Source organism: Cebus imitator, unplaced genomic scaffold, assembly GCF_001604975.1.
Source record: "Cebus imitator isolate Cc_AM_T3 unplaced genomic scaffold, Cebus_imitator-1.0 Scaffold53, whole genome shotgun sequence".
Taxonomy (NCBI): Eukaryota; Metazoa; Chordata; class Mammalia; order Primates; family Cebidae; genus Cebus; species Cebus imitator.
Genome location: NW_016107368.1, coordinates 9247227 through 9270282, shown reverse-complemented (window position 1 = coordinate 9270282; position 23056 = coordinate 9247227). Strand labels below are relative to the sequence as shown.

The window sequence follows — 23056 nt, the reverse complement described above, 5'->3', positions numbered from 1 at the left end:
CCTGTAATCCCAGCTACTCAGGAGGCTGAGGCAGGAGTATTGCTTAAACCAGAAGGCAGAGACAGCAGTGAGCCAAGATTGCACCACTGCATTCTAGCCTGGGTGACAGAGGGAGAATCTGTCTCAAAAAAGAAACAATGAAAGAAAACCACTGGATGGAAATCTCTCCCAAGCCAGCACCCTGTGAACCCTGAAGATAACCTATAATGCATCACTCCCAGCCTGCAAGTGATTGCCCTGGCACCACACACAGCTAGTGCTAAACAGGGCTCAGATTTGGGCCACCCTTTCCTTCCTGAGCCACTCAGGAAGCTCTGTTCCCAGGGAGCAGGTCTGAGAAGCAGTGGTGGAGTTCCCTGAGATACTGTCATTGCTCAGCCAGCAACAGCGGCACAGGATTAGAGCACAGCCAGCCAGCGGTGAGCAGTGGGGCTGTCAGGGGAGGTGTCGGGGGATTTTCACAGCTCCTGGTCATGTTACAGTAGGTCGTGGGACAGTGAGCCCATCTCTGGTCCTTTTCCTTTGAGTTCCCAGTAACTGAATATAGTGACCAACCAAGAACCAGAGGTTCTTGGGCCATGGTCCAGGTGGGCAAAGTTGTCTGGACTCATCCCTGTTCACTAGGACCTCATGCAGTCTCCAGTCAAGGGGGATAGGGATACAGCACGTGCACCTCATCAGTCAGGACACACACCCTAACTTGAATAATAATAATAAGAGGACCATCTTCCTATATGTGTGCTACTCTCCTTCCTCTACTGAAAAGGAAACCATCTTTCCAGACCATTCCAATGAGAAACAGCAAGAGTCCACACCTGTCCCCTGTTCATGAGGTAGTGGACATGGAATAGAAACAAATCCTTCATCTCCACAGTAATACAAAGTGCAGAGGACAGGCCATGAGCTAGCAGACAAGAGGAAGTGGGTCTGAAGACCTGAGCTTCCGCAAAAGGACGAACAATTCAGAACAACCTGGGAAGCCCAGGCCGTGTTGCCTGAACTTCCCCAACTGCCCCCACCCCTGTTAAATCAGAGCCAACAGCCACCTGAACTGACAGAGAAGCCACCTCTGGGGAGGGAGCTGAGAGGCTGCGGCAGTTACAGTACCCCCAGCCTCGCCCACCCAGAGGCTGTCACTGCAGGTTCTGTCACAGCCAACACACCCAACAGCTTTCTGGCTGAGACCACTTCTCCCCACTCCTCCCTAAGATCCAGAAAATTCCAGTCCAAATCCCTCTGAACACTATGGAAGGACACCTTCCAGGATCCTGAAGATACAACACAAGGCTCAGGCTTCCCTGTCATCCTCTCTGGGCCACCAGCACAACAGGATCCCACCACTCCCTACAAACACACGGTGACGTGACCTGTCCCTCTCTAGAAAGAATCAATACATCCACCCCATCCTTTCCCCTACACGGTGTATTCCCCCAGGCATCTTGGTCCACCTCTAAGGAGCTGTCCTCCCTAACCACAGACTCAGGGTGCCATGGCCCTCCCCAGGTGTGATGTCTTTGGGGACATCCAGTGCTCCCTCCCTCCCTCAACATCAGCGCTATCAACTGTCTCCTGGGGCAGTGTCAAATTTGAATTCCCAAGGATTTGAAACATGGCAGAGAACTGGATAATGCCCCTGTCCCTACAGACTCACCTCCATTTGAAGCCATCCCCTTAGGCTGGGTGCTGATCACCGCTGACAGTTTCCACAATGAGAAAAGTCAAGGGCAGGACCCAGAGAGTGACCTGCCTCAACAGATTCTCCTGAGTTCAGGTAGGTCAGGGAAAATTTGAAAATAAATAGGTTTAGAACATAGGACCCTAGACATTCTGCAGAGGGGGAGGGGCAGTGTAGCAGGTACTGGTAGGGGTGGGGGACATTCTGTGAAGGGCTCCAGCCAATAGGCAAGAACTGAGGTTCATTTCCAGCTGGACGGCAGCAGCACAGACGGCGTGCGCCTCTTCAGGCAACTTTTAAATTGTCCTTTTGACTCACAGCACAAAGCTTCAAACTGATGTCCCCTTTACTTCCATTCTTTGTCGACAGACCTACTTTTGTGCCCCTCAACCCATGCTCCTTCCCATTTGGGCTTTTTCCTGCTCTTGATGAATCTCAACAGGGGCTGCACTTCCTAAACACAATTTAGGACACTTCCTAAGAACCCCTGTGTTTGTCAGATGATCCATGTCTGGATCCTCTGTCTGGTTCAGATGATCCAGGCCATTAGGTGGCTGTGTGCTCATCACTGTTATGGAAGCCGTCCTTGAGCCCCCAGGTTGTGTATGTTGCTGGAATCTGTCCACACCAGCAGGCCAGCCTTACTTCCCATCTCCTTTGCTGGAAAGCCTCAGTCCGGGAAAGAGCGGCTTTGCGGCCAGAAAGCCTTTCATTTTGTTTCCCAGCTTATTGTGCCGGTGTTAAATGTTTATTTTTTATCTTTTAAATGATTTTAATTTAACCAAGCAATACTTTTGCATGGTTCCAAATTCAAATTGTGCACAGTGGAATAGGCAGTGACCAGTCTTCCTCCCACCTCTTTCCCTGTCCACAACATTTTCTTTCCTGGAGCAAACGGGTGTTTGCTCCAGGAAAAGATGAGAATGGTGTTTTGAGAGATGAGAATCTTGGCCAGTGATTTTAGAAGAAAATGCAAAAAAAAGAAAAACAAGGTTTTCAGTTGAAGGTACCTCTCTTCTTCAATATGAAGACATTAACTGAATTGGTTGGATCCCCATGCAGTGGTCAGCGAAGTCCTTTGGCAACTGACAGAACAATATCTGGAGACTCAGGAGCTGGGTTTTGTTTGAAGAAACTTCCCAACAGGAGTCATGAGCAGAGGGAAACGAGTGTGGGAGAAAGGAGGGGACTCTCAGGGGGGAGCACAAAAGGAGAAAAGAAAAGCATGTCTTTGGTGAGGAAGAAAACGGAACACTGCTTCTGTTTCTTCCCTCCACCTCCTTCCCTTTCTTCCTGTGGATGGACAACTCCAGCCCACGGAGGGTGGGAGCTGAGTTTACTCTTGTTCTCCTGATGCATATTGTTTTGTCTTCACTTCTGTTGAACATCACCTTTTTATATTTTTATTATTATATATTTGGTTTCCCACAGCATCTCAAACATGCTTCTGTCACTGAGAAATGAAGGTTGTGAATTCGAAAAAAAAAAAAAATGGGAGGAGGTTGGGTAAGAGACGACGCTCTCACACAGATGAGTGCACACTGTGTTCATTTCCTGAAACACTCTCTGTTGGCACTTACGAAGCATTTGCCTCTTCTGGAGACAATTGGACTCAAGAAGGCAGAGTTGCAGGAAAACATAACTGGGGCCACACTGTAGGGCGGGCAGCGGATTGCAAGTCTCAAGCCCAGGGTCCCCCACTCCTTGCTCCAGTTGTGTGAGAAACTCATCTCCTAACTCCTGTCCAATGTCCCTCATGGGTTCTCGGTTTGGCCCCAACTCTAAACCTGAATGGTCCTTGAGCATTTCTATGAAATACCTCCACAGTGGCTACTGGAAGGGGAGTGACTTCCACGCAGTGCCTGCCTGTCTGGGTGCCCCCAGGCCTTTTGTCCTCTGAGACAGAGCTGCCTTCTTACATGCAGCCCTCTTCCGCCGTGCAGCTCACCTCGGTCTTAGCTGAGATCAACGGAGAGCAATTCAAGCAAAACCATGGTAAACTTACCAAAACAAAACAAAAACAACATAAACACTTTGGAGACCTTTCTGAGGACTTGCTCTTTTATCCTGGGGTAAACTTGAATGATTTTCAATCAATTGCTTCATCTCAGAGGGATGTTGATGGAAAATCTCCTTCTCAGGCACTGAAGAAGGGCAGAATTCTTGGTTGTTTCCTCCCTTTGTCAAGTCAGTCAGCCGACGCTTTCTCAGCATTCTCACACACAGCTTTGTTACCGGATTCGAATGAGTCTTTTTCTGAGCTACTGATAGAAAAAGTATACTGTGGAACAGTATCTTGTCTGAATTCTGCAATCCCCTCTGTATGTGTTTGAAGTCCTAGATCCCAGGAGGAGAGACAATCAAATTAGCCAAAGGTAATTTGTGAAGACTGGCCATGGGAGGTGGTGGCTAAAAGTCCTCTGGCCCCTGCTCTCTGAGCATGACCGCAGGAAGTCCTGGGCTGCACTGACTGCTGAGAAAGAACATCTCAGAGCATGGATCTCATTTCAGAAGACAGATGCTCTTCCACCCAATAACAGAAGGTAGGTAGAGGAATGGCGGGTCCATGCTGTGTCCTACAGAGCTCTCAGTTTCTGCACTTGAGGCTCTGGGCCAACGTAGAGGTGAAGACTCTTCACTTTTATCAGGAGCCATGAACTATAGGAACCTGCAAATGAGCAGAAAGGATCTGACGATTAAAGTTTCTTCTGAAGCTGTTAGAAATTCAAGTCAGTGAGTTGCTTCTCTACTAGTTTTTTATTGGCAACTCTAATTCTGCACTATGTTGCAGAGTGGGGTTCGGGGGAGCATGGAATTATTCCCTTACTATCTGCTGCTTTATCTACTGAAATTGATCAAAGCTATAACAAAAACATTTCTAGAAATTATTTGAATGTGGTAGGAAAACTGTGGGCATGGAGTCAGAAGAAAGTATCTTTTGGAGTGCTTTTTCAGGTCTAAAATTCTTTGCCAGAAATGTTCTTTAATGGAACCTCCAGACTGGGTAGGGAAACAGGGCATAGTAAAAGGCATGAGCAGGAATGAAATAAATGCAGTCCAAAGGGGGAATGCAAGACTTATGCAATCTGAGGAAACTTTGATTTAGGGTAAACCCTCCAAAGGAAAACCTTTCAGCGAGGCTATTAGCCAAGTGCATGGACTGCAGATTTGTGTTACTGAAAATTACGAGAGATGGTTTCTCAGAGGGACGGTCATGGAGGTCCCAATGAGGAGGCGTCGCCTGGCCCCAGGAAGCGCCCAGGTTCCGCGTCTCTCCACTCGCGCAGCTCCTGCGGGGCGCCCCCACGGCGGACTCCGTGTCCGCCCCGCGCACAGGCGCATCAGCCTCGAGGCGGCGGGGCTCCAGCACGCCCTCAGCGGCTCCCGGTGTCCGTTGCAGGTGGTTGGGGCACGGAGACGCGCAGCGCGCGGAAATGGCCATGACCCAACGGCCTTTGCTCTCATGGCGTCCTCCTGGTGTTACCTAAAAATAAAGCTACGTGTGATTAGAAGGTAATCACCTCCTGGTCATGCTCCCGCTGGTCATCAGTGTCCGCTGGGCGACCCCACCCTTGTGGCCACAGCGGGCCTATGGCTGCGCTTAAGGCGGGAGCGTGCCCAGCGGGGACCCTGCAGGACTCCCAGACCGCGCTGGCCTGGCCCTGAAATGAGGGAGGAGGTTTAACAATGCTGTGGGAACCCCAAAGTGTGTCTCCTCCGTGCCTCTCACATTTTGAACAATACAAGAGCTTCAGGAAAACCTCAGCAGGTGAAACTGTCATGCGGTTCAGCAAAGAAGTCGCTCCTGTCCTGGTAAAATCAGTGACGTTCTCACGGATATCCTCGTTGGGTGAGTTGTGAAGCTTGTTGACTTAATCAGAATGATCACCCAGCATGCATGTTCCAATACGCTCATTTGTCAATGATATCAGCGGCTGCAAAGTGGGAGAACAGGCCTTTAGTCGTAGTCTGTCCACTGGCAGCACAAGCTGGTTGTGGATGCAAGAGTGTGGCCAAAGTCAAGAAAAGCTTCTATGAGAATCACTTACTTATGTGCAATTTATAATAAAAAGTAGGGTATATTATTTGTAAATTGTAGGCTACACATGTATTATATCTAAAATTTACTGCACACATGTGTGTGTGTCTTGTTGGGCAGTTGGAGTGTGTGTACTTGAGAATTTAAGAAAGGCTTGTTTTGGACTTTGATGGGGTATAAGATATGTGGGGTGGTTGTGTGTATGTGAAAAATGTGTTTATATGACTTCTTAGTTTGCAATTTGATATGTATTTAACTGGTGAGAATCTAATATATATTCACATGTGTGGGTTGGTGGTGTCTGTGTGGAGATTGCAGATTAAAGACGGTCATAACCGGGCTGGGTGCGGTGGTGGCTCACACCTGTAATCCCAACACTTTGGGAGGCTGAGGCGGGCAGATCACCTGAGATAAGGAGTTCAAGACCAGACTGGCCAACATGGTAAAACCCTGTCTCTAATAAAAATACAAAAATTAGCTATGTGTGGGGGTGCACGCCTGTAGTCCAAGCTACCTGGGAGGCTGAGGCAGGAGAATCTCTTGAACTGGAGAGGTGGAGGTTGCAGTGAGCCAAGATTCAGCCACTGCACTCCAGCCTGAGCGACAGAACGAGACTCCGTCTCAAAAAAATAAAATAAATAAATAATTATTGAATGTAGGAATCAAAGAATGGGGTTTCAGGTTGGGTGCCCTTAGTTCAGTCCCTGAGAGTTTGTAACCAATAATGTTTTGTTTTTTAAAATAAGTGAAAAAAGGGAGAATAGTTGTACTGAAGGAGAAGTTAAACTATGACTTGGGCCCCCAAACAGTCTCACCTGACCCCTTTGCTGCTGTGGGACTAAAGTGTCTCATTAGAACTGGCCTTGGTCAGCTGCTTTACACCTGCCTCTATTAGCTACTGAGTAGGAAGCTTCCCCAGAAAGAGACAAGAACTCAGCACAGGTGCTCTCCATAGCTGAGGCAACCCTGGAGGGCCGGAGAGCCAAGTCTCTTCCAGCAGCACTCCCAGCAAATGGGGAAACATGTCCTTCATCAAGGAGGGATCTAGGTGGCTGATGCCCGCATCTACCACAGTCTTCTCCTTTTCAGCTTGAATCCATTTCTTCATTTGTAGTCTGAGGGTGGAAGACAAATGCATGTGTCTTTGTGTTCAGGATTGTAGGAGGTACAGGTATGTTTAGGGTAGTGTGTCTTTATGTATACAAAATTGGAGTTGGTGTGTATGAATTTAGGGAGTGTGAGGGGCTGTGTATGTATTGGGGTCATGTATACAAAGTTGGACTTTGTATGTATGAATTTAAGGAGTGTGAGGGGCTGTGTATGTATTGGGGGGAAGCCACCACATATGTTTATGGTAGAGTTGGACTTCTGTGTATAATGTGAGGATTCTTTTGGATTATATGTGTTCTAGACTGTGGGTAGTTTATGTGGATAGTCAGAGTATGTGTAGAGAGTGTGTACATGTACTTGAAGGAGGATAAGGTTATGTGAAGTATGTGTTGAATTCTGGTGGGATGAGGCATGTTTGAACAGCTGGCCTGAGAAGGCTAGAGTATCTAACATATGCATTTGGGGATTGGGAGCTGCTGTCTGTGCATGTATTTGGGTCATGGAAGGTTGTAGATGTGTATTTCAACTGTAGATGATTGAGGATGCATATCTGGGAAGTTTTGAGAGGATGTGTGTGTGTGCATGTACCTGCGTGCATGCACATGTGTGTGTGTGTGCCGTGTGTGTTTTGGTGGGTGGGGCATGCATCCATCAGAATATCCTAGATTACCTGATGTAACAAATATTTCTACAGTGCGGTGTGTGTGTGTGTGTGTGTGTGTGTCTGTGTGTGTTTCTCTGTGTTTTGGTGGGTGGGGTATGCATCCATCAGAATGTCGCAGATTATCTGATGTAACAAATAATTCTGCATCTCAGTGACTTCCAACAATGTAGGCTTCTCACATAAGTTACGTGTCCTCCATTGGTTGGCTTTGATCAGTAACTGCTCCTCTGCTTTGGATCCAGATGGATGGAGCAACCTCATTTGGGACAGGACTAGAAGGACTTTTTCTGCTCAGAGTCATACATGGCATTTCTGCTCACATTTCATTTTTCATAACAAGTCATGTGGCCATACTCGAGTTAAACAGACTGGGGATGTGTAATCTCTCAGACAGAGACACCACAGAGAAGGACCATGAATACTCTTCATAGTGATACATCTGCCCCATTGTGTATACATTCAGAACGTGTTCCATTGCTGGGTTTATATTTCACTAAGGGGTATGGGGAGCTGATGAGGGAGTGTGTTTAGGTGTGTGAAGGCTGCCATATGACAAGGGATGCATTGGCAGGTGTGGGATGTTTCTACACTAGCATGTTTTGGGGATTTGTGTCTGTTTTGGGTATTTGTATTCTGTGTCCTGTATATGTTTTATATATTTAAGATATATATTTATGTAGGTAGGTTGAATAAGTATTCAGTGGTGTTGGAAATGTGTTTTTAGGGGAATATGAATGAGTTTTTAGTATATTACAGAAGCATAGTGAGTTTTGGGTTTATCCGGAGGGTACTAGATAATTATGTGTTCATATTTGAGTGGTGTGTGTGTGTGTGTGTGTGTGTGTGTGTGTGTATTTCTGTGGTGGGGTGGTTCTGTGTATTTTGACAGTACTGTGAGATATTGTGAATATGTGTGCATACATTTGAAAAGACAGGTAACATTACATGTTTTACTGTTTTGTATGTATTCGGAGTAGAGGAGTTTTATGTATGCTCATGGTGTCTAGATGAGAATTTAGGTGTACATTTTCGGTATGAGGAATTTGGAGGCAGAGGGATGGCTGGGTGTATTTGGGTGTTACAAGCTATATGTATGTAATCTGAGAATATGGACAGAATATGGTTTTCAAGATGGAGGCTGTGTATGTTTGTATTTGGAGCCACCAAGCCTGGCCTGAACATGGCACTTTTAAAAAGTGTTTGAGTATATTGAGTATATTGTGGATGTATTATTCAGGCATCTGGATGTTGAGTTTGTGTAATCTGAACAGTGTGAATTTATTCAGGAAATGTGATAGTTGTGTGTCCATTGTAGAGCTGTGAGTGTGTGGTCTGTGCTTCTACCAGGGGAGTGGAGGATAATTTCCTTTTATTTCCTATTTTTATAGCATTTTATGTAACTCATAAAACTGTCTTTCATAAAAATTCATACAGAGTTGCTAGAGAGCATACGATTTCCAAAAATGTCCTGGGTTTTTTGTTACATTAAGTTTTTCTAAGGATGCACTCAAGTCAGTGGTAAAATGAAGACATTATGCAATACTTCATTATCTTTAACAAACCATTCTCATTATTTTGTCTCCACACAGTTTTAACTCTGCTACCCACTTTGTATAGGGTTTGCTAGAACTAGGATGTCAGAAAACCATTAAGGCATGATCTACAAGAGGTGAATATTCCCAAACAGCAGTAATAGCCCCTTGGCCCCCACCCTCACTTCATATACCCATGCAGTCCGTCTACACAGCCTGGCAGGGTGCCAGCTCACGACTTCCACTTGGGAGTCTCAAGATCTCCTCTCGATTGGGCAAGAAGCAAACATCTGGGGGGAGTTTTGGAAACTGAGGCCATCTCTACAGGAACCCATGTGGCCGTGCTGTAGTATGGTCAGGCTGCTGACTCTTACCAATTAAACAGCCAGCCCACTCACCACTAAGTAGATCCCACTGGTTGGTTGATGATTGCTGCCGATGTGGTCCCCTCTCCCCCACAAAACTTGCACATGGTCGCAAAGGACTATTTCTTCCCCTCTACTGCCATCCAAGCGGCATCTTGACGCTTCCAGAATCAGACGTAAAAGAAAAGGTTGGTAAAATCAGTATCCATCCCACCTGAAGCTATGATTAGCCATTGTGCACAAGCATGGCACTTTATTATTTTATTTTTTTATTTTTTTGAGTCAGAGTTTCGCTTTTGTTGCCCAGGCTGGAGTGCAGTGGCGTGATGTTGGCTCACTGCAACCTCTGCCTCCCGGGTTCAAGCAATTCTCCTGTGTCGGTCTCCTGAGTAGCCGGGATTACAGGTGCCCACAACCATGCCCGGCTAATTTTTGTATTTTTTAGTAGAGACAGGGTTTCATCATGTTGGCCAGGCTGGTCCTGAACTCCTGACCTCAGGTAGTCTACATGCCTCAGCTTCCCAAAGTGCTGGGATTACAGGCCTCAGCCACCAAGCCTGGCCTGAACATGGCACTTTTAAAAGGTGTTTGTTTGTTTGTTTGTTTGTTTGTTTTCCAGAGTGGCTCATGCCTGATATCCCAGCACTTTGGGAGGCCAAGGCAGGTGGATCACTAGGTCAGCGGTTCAAGACCAGCCTTACCAATATGTTGAAACTCGTCTCTACTAAAAGTACAAAAATTAGCCAGGTTTGCTGGTGGGCACCTGTAGTCCCAGCTACTCGAGAGGCTGAGGCAGGAGAATCGCTTGAACCCAGGAGGCAGAGGTTGCAGTGAGATGGGATTGCACCACTGCACTCCAGCCTGGGTGACAGAGCAAGACTGTCTCAAAAAAAAAAAAAAAAATTTTTTTCCTTTTTTTTTTTTTTTTTTTTTCACCGCTTAGAGTGGTACGAGTTCGATTTGGCGAGGGCCAAGATTTTTTTTTTTTTGTCCTAAGTAAAATGGACCCCAAAGAGCCCAATTATTTTTTAAGGGTTTCTTTTTAATATTTTTTAAAGAATATAAATGGAAGATGTAAAATATGGGAAGAGGAGCAAGAGAGCTGCAGAGTTTGCATTTATGTTGTGAGGGGCTGGGGAGAACACAGCCGGGGAGAGAGGACCCCAGCCCACGAGTCCCTGCTCTCACAGCTGCTCTCCCCACTCTCAGGCTGCCCTGCCAGGGAACGCAGGACAGAAGTCATAAGAAACCAAACTGAAGGCTTCTTTCTTGTGGTTGGCTGGGTGTTTACGAGTGCAAATGTAGTAAGCCACACCTCGCGGACGTAAGGTGCCTGTCTGTGGATGCCATAGGCATGCTCCTGAGCATCACTCAGCCTCTGGTGACCCCGAGGCTCTGGGCAGGCCAAGGGCCTTCACCTCTCCACTTTCTTGAGGATGCCGCATTTTTTCCTGTTGGGGCAGTGGCACCTCTCGTCGGTGCTGGGGACACATTCGTCGTACCACACCTCCTCCGTCTTCTCCGTGCGGTAGACTGCTTCCTAGTAATAGCGGATGAGCTGCAGCTGCGTAGGGTCCAGCCGCTTCTTGTTGCAAGCCCCTGAATGGTTGTGCTCAGCCGGAGGTTCTCAGCGGTGGAGGAGCCCTGCGGCAAAGTTGCCCACGGAGAGGCTCTGCTGCACGATCCCGCGCACCTACTTGTCGGACAGCAGGTAGGGAGAGGACACCGGGAAGTTGGGCGAGGCAACCACGAGCTCGTCCAAGAGGATCTTGCAAAAGTCCTTGCTGCTCCTCTCGGGGGCGTGGGGGGGGGACCCTCAAATTCCTCCCCGAACCTCTCGGGGTTGATTACATAGCTCCTCAGGTCTCCGCGCTCGGTACCAGCACGTGGACCTTGCGCTGCTGCTGGTAGGAGCGCCTCTGCTCGATGTCTACTTCCTTCCTAATATTTTTAAATTTTTTTTCTAGACTGCTCAGCAGAATAGGATAATTTCATGTATATGTGGGTTTCAGAATTTTAGTTGTATATTTTTAGGGTCTTGCATATATTTGGGGTGTATATCTGTAAGTAGCAAGGATATAAGTGTATTTTTAAATAGGAATTGTTTTAGGATGTGTTGGGGGTGAAAGTACATGCATAGTTTATGATATGATAGAGTTTAGAGGTATTGATTAATGGTACTGTTATATCATGAAAAGATAATGAATTTTGTCAAATGTATTTTCTGCAGTAATTGATATTTTTCCTTTACTCTATCAAGGTGATGTATTGCACTGATTGATTTTCAGTGCACTGAAACCATCTTTGTTGAATGGTGTTGAACTATCAATACCACTGATATTGAATTATCTTTTCTTTCCAGGATTATATCCCACTTAGTTCTGGTGGATAATGTTTTAATGTGCTATTAAATTTGGTTTGGTAGCATTTTGTTGAGAATTTTCGAATCGATATTTATAAGGGATATTGTTCTCTAGTGTTCTTTTCTTACAGTGTCTTTGGTTTTGGTATCAGACAATGCTGGCCTTGTAGAGTGAGTGTGGAAGTGTTCCCTCCTCTTCAATTTATTTGAACAGTTTGAGAAGGATTGATGTTAATTCTTCCTTAAACGTTGGTAGGATATACCAGTACAGCCACCCAGTCCTGGGCTTTTCTTGGTTGGAAAGTTTTTGATTACTGATTCAATTACCTGACGAGTTACAGGCATTAGATTTTCCATTTCTTCGTGATTCAACCTTGGTAGATTGTATTTTTGTCTATTTCATGTAGATCATCCATTTGTTGGCATACAATTATTCATAGTTCTCTCTTATAATCTTTTTATGTCTGTGAAATCAGCAATATCCCCTCATTTTGAATTTTAGTTGTCTTCTCTCTTTTGTCTTGGGTAATCTAGCTAAAGATTTGTTGGTTTTGCTGTTACTGGTTTTTGTTGTTGTTGTTGTTGTTGTTTTTTTTTTTTTGAGACAAAGTCTTGCTGTGTTGCCCAGGTTGGAGGGCAGTGGTGCAATCTCAGTACACTGCAATCTCCACCTCCCGGGTTCAAGCAGTTCAGCCTCCTGAGTAGCTGAGACTGCAGGTTCATGCCATGATGCCCGGCTAATTTTGGTATTTTTAGTAGAGACAAGGTTTTACCATATTGGTCAGGCTGCTTGAGCTCCTGATCTCAGGTGATCCGCCTGCCTTGGCCTCCTAAAGTGCTGGGATTACAGGTGTAAGCCACTGCGTCCAGGCTTTGTTGTTTTTTTCAAAGTACACATGGTTTTATTGATTTCCTTTTTTTTTTAAATTTTCTATTTTATTTCTGTGCCCTAACTTTGATTGTTACTTTTCTCTGCTAGCTTTCGGTTTAGTTTGTTTTTTCAGATTATTAAGATGTAAACTTTCCTCATTAATTTGAGATTGTCTTTTCTAATGGAAGTGTTTACAGTTATACGTTTCTCCCAGAACTGCTTTTGCTGGCTCCCATAAATTTTGGTATATTATATTTTCATTTTCATTTGTCAAATATGCTGTTCAATTTACCTTGCAATTTCTTCTTTGATCCATTGGTTATTTAAGAATATGTTGGCTGGGCACAGTGGCTCACACCTGTAATCCCAGCACGTTGGGAGGCTAAGGCGGGCAGATCATGAGGTCAGGAGTTCGAGACCAGCCTGGCCAGCATGGTGAAACCCCATTTCTACTAAAAATACAAAAAAAAATATTAGCTGGGCATGAAGGTGCATGCCTATAGTCCTAGCCACTCGAGAGGCTGAGGCAGGAGAATCACTTGAACCTGGGAGGCTTAGGTTGCAATGAGCTGAGATCGTGCCACTGCACTCCAGCCTGGGCAACAGAGCAAAACTCCGTCTCAAAAAAAAAAAAAAAGTAAAATAAAAAACAATACGTTGTCTGAGGCCAGGTGCAGTGGCTCATGCCTATAATCCCAGCACTTTGGAACACTGAGCGGGGCAGATCACCTGAGATCAGGAGTTCGAGACCAGCCTGGCCAACATGATAAAACCCTGTCTCTACTAAAAATACAAAAATTAGCCAGGCTGGTGGTGGGCACCTGTAATTCCAGCTACTCGGGAGGCTGAGACAGGAGGATCACTTGAACCCTGGAGGTGGAGGTTGCAGTGGGCCGAGATCATGCCATTGCCCTCTAGTCTGGACAACAAGAGCAAAACTCCGTCTCAAAGAAAAAAAAAAAGTTTGGTTTCCACATATATGTGGATTCTTTTGCTGTTTATTTCTAGTTTCATTACATTTTTATCAGAAAAGATATTTTGTATGATTTAAATCTTTTTAAACTATTAAGACCTATTTTGTGGCCTAGTCTGTCCTGGAAAATGTTCCATGTGTACTTGAGAAAAATGTGTATATCTTCTTGGTGAATTGATGCTTTTATCATTACATAATGTTCATGCACCTTGTACCAGTTTTTGACTTAAAGTCTATTTTGTCTGATATTGCTATAGTCACTCCAATCTCTTTGGATTACTGTTTGCATAGAGTGCTGTTTTAGGGGGAAAAAAACCTCATCAAACCGTGTTTTTCTTCTGCTTTCAAACTACCACAATAGTCATCAACACAGAAGACGTCTGCGACCAAACTGTATGGGATTGTCCCCACCAACAAGCAGTGGACACCAGCTGGGTATCCTCCGATTAAATTCGGATACTGTCTACCTGAACCTAATGTCAGACCCCACAGGTTGAAGGCTCAGTCCCCAAAACTGCCCACCCACCTCCCCACCCCCTGGCAACCACTAGTTACAACTCTGGGCCTCCAGAACTTCTGACAGGCTTCAAGCTGGGGTTCCCTCTTTGGGATGGATTAATTTGCTAGAGGGGCTTACAGAGTTCAGATAAGCACTTAACATTTACCAGTTTATTCTAAAGCAGCTGTCCCCAGGCTTTTGTCACCAGGGACTGGTTTTATGGAAGAAAAGTGAGGGGAGATTAGATTCTACCTTGGGGCAAGTGAATGGAAGACAAGAGGAGTCAGAAAGATCCTGTTTCCTGAGACCTATACCTAGGGCCTAACATATCCAACATTATAATCAGAGGTACCTTTTAAAATTTTTTTACTTTCAACCTAATTTGTGTCTTTATCTTTTTTTTAAACGGAGTCTCGCTTTATCACCCAGGCTAGAGTGCAGCGGAGCAATCTCGGCTCACTGCAACCTCTGCCTCCGAGGTTCAAGTAATTCTCCTGCCTCAACCTCCAGAGTAGCTGGGACTACAGGTATGCACCACCTTGCCCAGATGATTTTTGTATTTTTAGTAGAGTTGGGGTTTCACTATGTTGGCCAGGCTGGTCTTAAAAGTCCTGATCTTAAGTGATCTGCCTGCCTTGGCTTCCCAAAGTGCTGGGTTTACAGGCATGAGCCACTGCACCTGGCCCTATTTGTGTCTTTTTTTTTTTTTTTTTTTTTGAAATGGAGCCTTGCTCTGTTGTCCAGGCTGGAGTGCAGTGGCATGATCTTGGCTCACTGCAACCTCCACCTCCCAGGTTCAAGCAATTCTCCCTCCTCGGCTTCCAAGTAGCTGGGATTACAGATGCATGCCCCCATGCCAGGCTAATTTTTGTATTTTTAGTGAAGACAGGGTTTTACCATGTTGGCCATGCTGGTCTCGAACTCCTGACCTCAAGTGATCTGCCTGCCTCGGCCTCCCAAAGTTCTGGGATTACAGGTGTGAGCCACTGTGCCCTGCCTCCTATTTGGGTTTTTAGATCTAAAGTAAGTCTCTGTAGACATCCTCTAGTTGAATCATATTTTTAAAAAAATCTATTCTGCCAATTTATGTCTTTAATTGGAGAGTTTAATACATTTATATTTAAAGTAATTACTGATAGGGAAGAACTTACTATTGCCGTTAATTTTAAGTCCTATTGCCTTTTTTGTCCTTTATTTCCTCCATTATTGCCTTACTTTTTTAATTGATTTTTTTTTTTTTTTTTTTTTTTTTTTTTTTTTAAACCATTTTTAAGGACAATAGCTGTGTGTTCACACTTCTGCATTTTATAAATGTTACTGTAATTTTCTCAAAAGGAAGAATTAAATTTTGGGAATCAGTGGCCTCAGAACCTTGCAAAAGAAGTTCCTTTAGTCCAGGTATTTGAAAGATGGCTCTCTAATTTTCAAGGATAGGGTGATAAAGGCCAACCCTTCCTGTTAGCCATTCCAGGCTGGTAATGTAACTATTCAGGCACACCTTCTCACTCATCTCAGGCCTTCTCAGGGTAACAATGAAAATGTCCCTCACTCTGAGCTCCAGTGACTCTCCCTACAACTTGGAGATGAGAGGCTAGACCAGAAAAGCTCAACCTGAGTGACCCTGCCCCCGGAAATGATTGGCAAAATAGAGTGCGTGTCTGGGTGTGGCTTTTCTCCTGGGACAGGGGAGTGGCCAGTTGTAATTAGAATTTTTAATGAGATGCAGTATCTAAAAAATGAAAAGAAGCAGAAGAATTAAAAAAACAGAGGTGTAGATTCAGACACAGAGACTATGTTCAAACGCCTTTCTCTGTATTAGGATATCACAGCTAAATCTAAAGCTAAATCTAAAGCAGGTCATGTTGGTCCCTGGTAGGGAACCCTCCACTGGCTTCCCGTCCTCCCCAGGACAAAAGCCCGACTCCTCAGTATGGCTCCACAGCCCTGTGTCCAGGGCCCCAGCCAGTGTCCAGCCTCCTCCTGGGAGCCTGTGCTCATCTCATGACTCCCTCTGCCCCAGTCACATTTGCTTTTCTGTTCACAATCACCAGAACCTTTCCTGTCTCAAATTGTCCCTGATATTATGCTATGTCCCTAAATGATGATGGCCCTGTTCCTTTCTCGTTTTTCAGGTCTAGGCTCAGAGATGTCTCCCATACCCCCACCCCTGTCTGAAGCTCCCTCTGCCTGTCAGGCTCTGTCACATTACTCAGGCTTTATAATCTCTGCGTCAATCACATCAGAAGCACCATTTTTTTTTTTTTTTTTTTTGGAGAGAGAGTCTCACTCTATCATCCAGGCTGTGAGAGCAGTCTCGTGATCTTGGCTCACTGCAACCTCTGTCTCCTGGGTTCAAGTGATTGTTGTGTCTCAGCCTCCGAAGTAGCTGAGATTACATGTGTGTGCCACCGGGCTCATTTTTATATTTTTATATTTATTTTATTTTTGAATCTCACTCTGTGACCCAGGCTGGAGTGCACTGGCACGATCTTGGCTGACTGCCACCTCTATCTCCCAGGTTAAAGCAATTCTCCTGCCTCAGACTCCCTAGTAGCTGGTATTATAGACACCCACCAACCCGGCTCCTTTTTGTATTTTTGTTAGAGTTGGAGTAACTCCTGACCTCAAGTAATCTGCCTGCTTCGGCCTTCCAGAGTGCTAGTATTACAGGCATGAGTCACTGTGCCCGGCACAATTTTTGTATTTTTAGTAGGACAGAGTTTCACCATGTTGGCCAGGCTGGTCTCAAACTCCTGACAGATCAAGTGATCCACCCGCCTCAGACTTCAGACACAGACATGCACTAGCATGCTTGGCTAAGTTTTCGTGTTGTTGGTAGAGATGAGGTTTCACCACATTGACCAGGCTGGTCTCAAACTCCTGAGCTGAAGTGATCACCACCTCAGCCTCCCTGAGTTCTGGGAGTACAGGCATGAGCCACTGCACCCAGCCTCTGTCTGGGCTTTGGTGAGGGCTGGGTCTGTGCCCTGAAGGGGAGCTCATTCCAGCCCAGCTCCCCACTGATGCAGTGTGTGTGTTGGGTGTCTCCAGGAGGGAAGCAGGTTCTGAAGAAAGGGGTCAAAAAATCACTTAGTTTTCTTGTAGGAGTTTATTGTCCCTGGTGCAGTGGGCAGCAGAGGGAACCGTATTTCCTTAGGTTAAGGTCTCCTTTGTATGTGTCATTATGTTACAGAGAGGGGGTGTGTTGATTCTGAGCAACAAACAACACATTTTTGACATTCAGGATTGACTTCTTATGACTCTTGATACGTGAGGAAGAACCCCGGAAGAAGAAGAGGAAAGCAAAGGAGTCAGGAATGGCTCTTCCTCAGGTGAGATGATATTCTCGGTGGATTGTTCTGTCTCCTTCCTTTCAGAAATGCTGGGCCTTGGAGTTGGGAATCTTCTCTGAGTCTGAAGCATCCTGCCTGACACATTTGCTGGCACTTACCCTTGCCTTCCCTCAGTCCCTTATCTCACTTAGATTCCACCTCCCGTGACCCAGTGACATGAGCTTGGGAAGAGGCTGCACTGGGCATGGTCCTGTGAAGGGCTCACCCCAGACGTGGATGGAGACGGGGTGTGGGCCCCGTAGTGTCAGGGCTACTGGGCAGCAGGGATTGTTCAGGGGCCACATCTGGATGTACCGTCAGCTCTCTGTAGACCAGGAGTAGAGCAGCTGCCTATGGAAGTTACATATTAATGTGCACAAAGGACGTGGTAAATTTTCTTTTCTTTTTTGTGTTTTTTTTTGAGACGGAGTTTCACTCATGTTACCCAGGCTGGAGTGCAATGGCGTGATCTCGGCTCACCGCAACCTCCGCCTCCCGGGTTCAGGCAATTCTCCTGCCTCAGCCTCCTGAGTAGCTGGGATTACAGGCACGCACCACCATTCCCAGCTAATTTTTGTATTTTTAGTAGAGACGGGGTTTCACCATGTTGACCAGGATGGTCTCCATCTCTTGACTTAGTGATCCACCCGCCTCAGCCTCCCAAAGTGCTGGGATTACAGGCGTGAGCCACCGCGCCCGGCAGTGCTTCTTTTTTATCCTAAAGGATGGAGCCATATTCTCATTCCACCTATCATCATCGTCATTTATTATTTGAGATGGAGTCTCCCTCTGTCGCCCAGACTGGAGTGTATTGGCATGATCTCACCTCACTGCAACCTCCACCTTCCAGGGTCAAGCAGTCTTCTGCCTCAGCCTTGCATGTAACTGGGGTTATGTAGGTATGTGCACGGCTGGCCAATTTTTAATATTTTTAGTAGAGGTGGGATTTCAGGATGTTGGCCAGGCCGGCCTCAAACTCCTGACCTCAGGTGATCCACCCGCCTCAGCCTACTAGAGTGTTGGGATTACAGGTGCAAGCCACCATGCCCAGCCCACAAATTATTATTAAATGTATATTTTTATATTTAAACATCACGTGATGTATATATAGGTTTTGTGGTAAAGCTCCAAGCAAAGCTGCAGCTTATGCCCTTGACCATAAAGCACCTCCTTCCCCTCCACCCTCCTTCCAACTTCACTGGGAAGACACTAAGGTTAGCTCTGTGTCAGGTGTCATTGCAAGTCACATACATGTGGATTTCTGTGTTGTTATGAGACTTTAGAAAAAATTCTGCAGTAAATTTAAAAAATGTAATATTCTTTGATCTGAGGTTTGGGTCTATATGTGAGGGCTTGTTACAGAAGTAATCTCGTGTCATCATGGTTTGTTGTACAGATTATTTCATCACTTTGGAATTAAGGCCATTACTCAATAGTTATTTATTTATTTTTAATTGTACTTTATGTTCTGGGGTACATGTGCAGAACAAGCAGGTTTGTTACATAGGTATACACATGCCATGGTGGTTGCCTGCATCCATCACCCCGTCATCTACATTAGCGATTTCTCCTAATGCTGTCCCTCCCCATCCCCCCATCCTCTGACAGTCCCCAGTGTCTGATGTTTCCCTCCCTGTTTCCATATGTTCTCATTGTTCAGCTCCCACTTTTGAGTGAAAACATGTGGTGTTTGGTTTTCTGTTCATGGGTTAGTTTGCTTAGAAAGATGGTTTCCAGCTTCATCCATGTCCCTGCAACGGACATGAACTTATCATGTTTTATGGCTGCATAGTATTCCATGGTGCATCTGTGCCACATTTTCTTTATCCAGTCTATCACTGATGGGCATTTGTGTTGGTTCCAAGTCTTTGCTGCTGTCAGCAGTGCCACAATAAACGTACGTGTGCATGTGTCTTTATAACAGAATGATTTATACTCCTTTGGTTATATATCTAGTAATGTGATTGCTGGGTCAAATGGTATTTCTAGTTCTAGATCCTTGAGGAATTGCCACACTGTCTTCCACAGTGGTTGAACTAATTTACACTCCCACCAGCAGTGTAAAAGCATTCCTGTTTCTCCACATCCTCTCCAGCATCTGTCGTCCCCTGACTTCTTTTTTTTTTTTGGATAAAGTCTCGCTCTGGAGTACAGTGGTGTGATCTTGGCTCACTGCAACCTCAGCCTCCTGAGTAGCTGGGATTGCAGGCGCTTGCCACCATACCCGGCTAATTTTTTTTCTTTTTGTATTTTTAGTAGAGATGGGGTTTTACCATCGTTGCTAGGATGGTCTTGATTTCTTTCTTTCTTTCTTTNCTGCCTGTCTGAACCTGTTGATGAATTCTAGTGAATTTTTCAATTCAGATATTAGATTTTTCAGCTCCAGAATTTGTTTGGTTCCTATATAAAATCTGTCTCTTTGTTGATATTTTCATTTTGTTCGTATATCATTTAGGGGGTTCTTTGTGTTTTTCTTTTGCTCTTTAAGCATTTTGAAGATATTTTTAAGACTTTTTTTTATAGTCTGCTAGTAAGTCTGATGCCTTTTATCTTCAGGAACAACTTTTAGAGGGCTATTTTATGCCTATAAGTGGGCCATGTTTTCTTGTTTCTTAGTATGCCTTGTGATCTTTTGTTGAAAATTGGCAGTTGAAAAAGCAGCCACCTCTGTCTTTATAGACTGGCTCTGTATAGGGGAACACCTTCATTTATCAGCTCATCATGAACACTTAAAGTCTTCTCAGGTCTCTTCTGGGTATATGTCTTCCCTTTGTGTGTGCTTTTCTCTAGTCTCCTTTATTTTATTTTATTTTTTGAGATGGAGTTTCACTCTTGTTGCCCAGGCTGGAGTGCAGTGGCGTGATCTTGGCTCACTGCAACCTCTGCCTCCCAGGTTCAAACTATTTTCTGCTTCAGCCTCCCAAGTAGCTGGGATTACAGGCATGTGCCACCATGCCCAGCTAATTTTTTGTATTTTTAGTAGGGAGGGGATTTCACCATGTTGGTCAGGATGGTCTTGAACTCCTGACCTCAGGTGATCCACCCACCATGGCCTCCCAAAGTGCCGGGATTACAGGCATGAGCCACTGTGCCTGGCCCAGTCCCCCTTATACCCAGTTGCTTTTCATGTCTTAATTTCTCTTCAGTGTCATCCCTGCTTCTTCGTAGTGTCTTAGCAGTTCTGTTGTATTTCTCAATCAGTAATCCCTTGCTGTAGGCATCTACAGGTCTGTAGTCCCCCTGAAGCTTTCATAAGTTATATTTCACAGCTTTATCCAGTCTGAGGTGTGCTTTGTTTGGCCATCTGAGCTCTCAGTTGGGTGACACAGAGATTCATCAAACAATCCCTGGACAGATTAGAATGTTGCAAATTTGGCCTGCCTTCTCTCTCTGGTTCATAGGGTAACTGGGGACTAGGTTGCTGCTTCCCCCAAACCATACTGCACAATTCCAGGGAGGGGGATAGGGCAAGTGCAAGTTAAAATGCCATGAAATTTTTTTACTGTTTTGAATGTAATTTTTTCTTGATTTGGCTTTTGCTTGTTGCTATAATCTTTACTGATTTTGAGGACTCCTATAAGGCTATTTTAGCCAGTATTTTGTTTATTTTACATTTATATGGGGGATTTCCAGAAGCTTCCTAGTTTTCCGTCTTGCTGACGTTACTCCTCTAACCCTCCTATTTTAAGATTAGTGCCTTAGTAACCTTAATTGCATTTGAAATTGTAATTCCTTTATGCCATGTAACATAACATATTGACAGATTCTGGGAATTAGGATACACACTTTTTTTTTCAGACATGAGTAAATGTAATGTGGAATCTTGAATTGGATCCTGGAACAGAAAAAGAACATTAGGGAAAAGCTAATGAAATTTTAATAAGATACAGAGTTTAGCTAATAGTAAACTGTAATAGTACCAGTGTTGGTTCATTAGCTATGACAAATGTACATTGGTAATGTAAGATGTAAACAATGGCAGACATAGGATGTAGGGTATATGGGAACAATCTGTACTGTCTTTATAACTTTTCTGTAAATCCAAAGCTTTTCTAAAAACAAATATTTAAAAGAAAATAGTAACTATAGTATATAATAAAACCATGTAGTCCTTTTGAACTGAGATAGAGTATTCAAAGAAGGACAAGCTTAAAAGAGGGACCTCTCCCCACGTCTGAGGTTCAGGCCTCATTGGAGAAGGTATAGCTGCCACCCACTGGGAGGTAGAGACATTTGTTAATTCTCCCAGGCAGGTTGGCCCTCAGTTGCTAGTTGGGCAGGCAGGAAGCAACTCTGGAGTATAGGCAACCAGCATGCAGGTTTTCAGAGGGAAGGGGGTGCCAATGGCCCCCCTCTGCAGTGCAGGTGGGGTGCAGGTGAGCAAAGGAAGTGGGTGCATTAGTTGGGACTAGACGACTAGAGAGTGCCGTGTCTATGTCCAGAAGGCAAGAGACAGGCCAGGCTCTGAGGTCACTGAGTGACTCTCCTCTGGGCACATGGCCGGGCAGAGCACCCACCTCATACCACTTCTTAACTTTGTGGCCCCAGAAGCAGCAGGACAGCCCCTTTCTTCTTGTAGTGTTCTCCAAGCACACTCTACTGAGAAAACTGTAAGCCAAAAGTATCTGAGCAAAGTCTCAATTAGTTTAGGAGTTTATTTTGCCAAAGCCGAGGACATGCCTATGACACAATTTTAGGAGGCCCTGATGACATGTGCCCATGGCAGTCAGCCTACAACTTAGTTTATGAACTGTATCTTTTAGGGAGACATAAGACATCCATCAATATATACAGGATATACATTGGTCAGTCTGGAAAGGCAGGACAACTGGAAGCAGAGGCGTCCAGGTCATAGCAGATTCAAAGGTTTTCTGATTGGCAATTGGTTATTATCTAAAGAGCTGGAATCAAGGGAAAGGAATGTCTGGGTTATAGTAAGGGGTTGTGGAAAAATCAAGGTTGTATTGTGCAGATGAAGCCTCCAGGTAGCAGGCTTCAGAGAGAATAGGTTGTAAATGTTTCTTATCGGATGTAAGCAGTCTGCTCTATCAGTCTTAAGGTCTATGTTGATGTTAATCTTATCGATCCCTGGGCCCCATCCCCCACCCCTACTCCTCCCATCATGGCCTGAACTAGTTTTTCAGGTTAATTTTGGAGTACCCTTGGCCGAGAGGAGGAGTTCGTTCAGATTGTTAGGGGTCTTAGAAATTTAGTTTTGGTTTACAAAACTGAACACTGTTAAGGAGAGATGCTGAAAGGAATTCTGTCAGTTATTGCAGAATATATATTACAGGATGAATTTGCAGCTGAGAGGCAATAAATTGGTGACTGCAACAGTTCCTCACCATCTTCCACAGCTCACACTGTGAGAACCACCAGAGAACTTCCCACAATTTCATCAATGCATTATCTGGTTGACTTGGTGAAGGGTCTATCCTTTGGGCCCCCCTCAAGGTGTGATTCAAAGGTGGCTGAACATATTGCTTGTAAGAAATGCCACCCAATATTTCCATTCTTCAGAATCTTCAGACCTTTTCCTCTACGGTGTGTCAGGAACAGTAGTTCTCCATTGAGTCCAGTTTTCAATTAACCGTTCTGCCACATTATTAATACCCCTCTTTTTTTTTTTTTTTT

General features: G+C 45.0%; 1 long non-coding RNA gene across 1 annotated transcript; it reads left to right on the top strand.

The window, feature by feature from the left end:
- Nucleotides 1-275: 275 nt before the first annotated feature.
- On the top strand, nt 276-17909 carry LOC108304344. The gene is made up of 3 exons (XR_001825213.2): nt 276-419; nt 1646-1771; nt 17872-17909. It is a non-coding gene; the product is annotated as an uncharacterized LOC108304344 (long non-coding RNA).
- The last annotated feature ends 5147 nt before the right edge of the window (nt 17910-23056 follow it).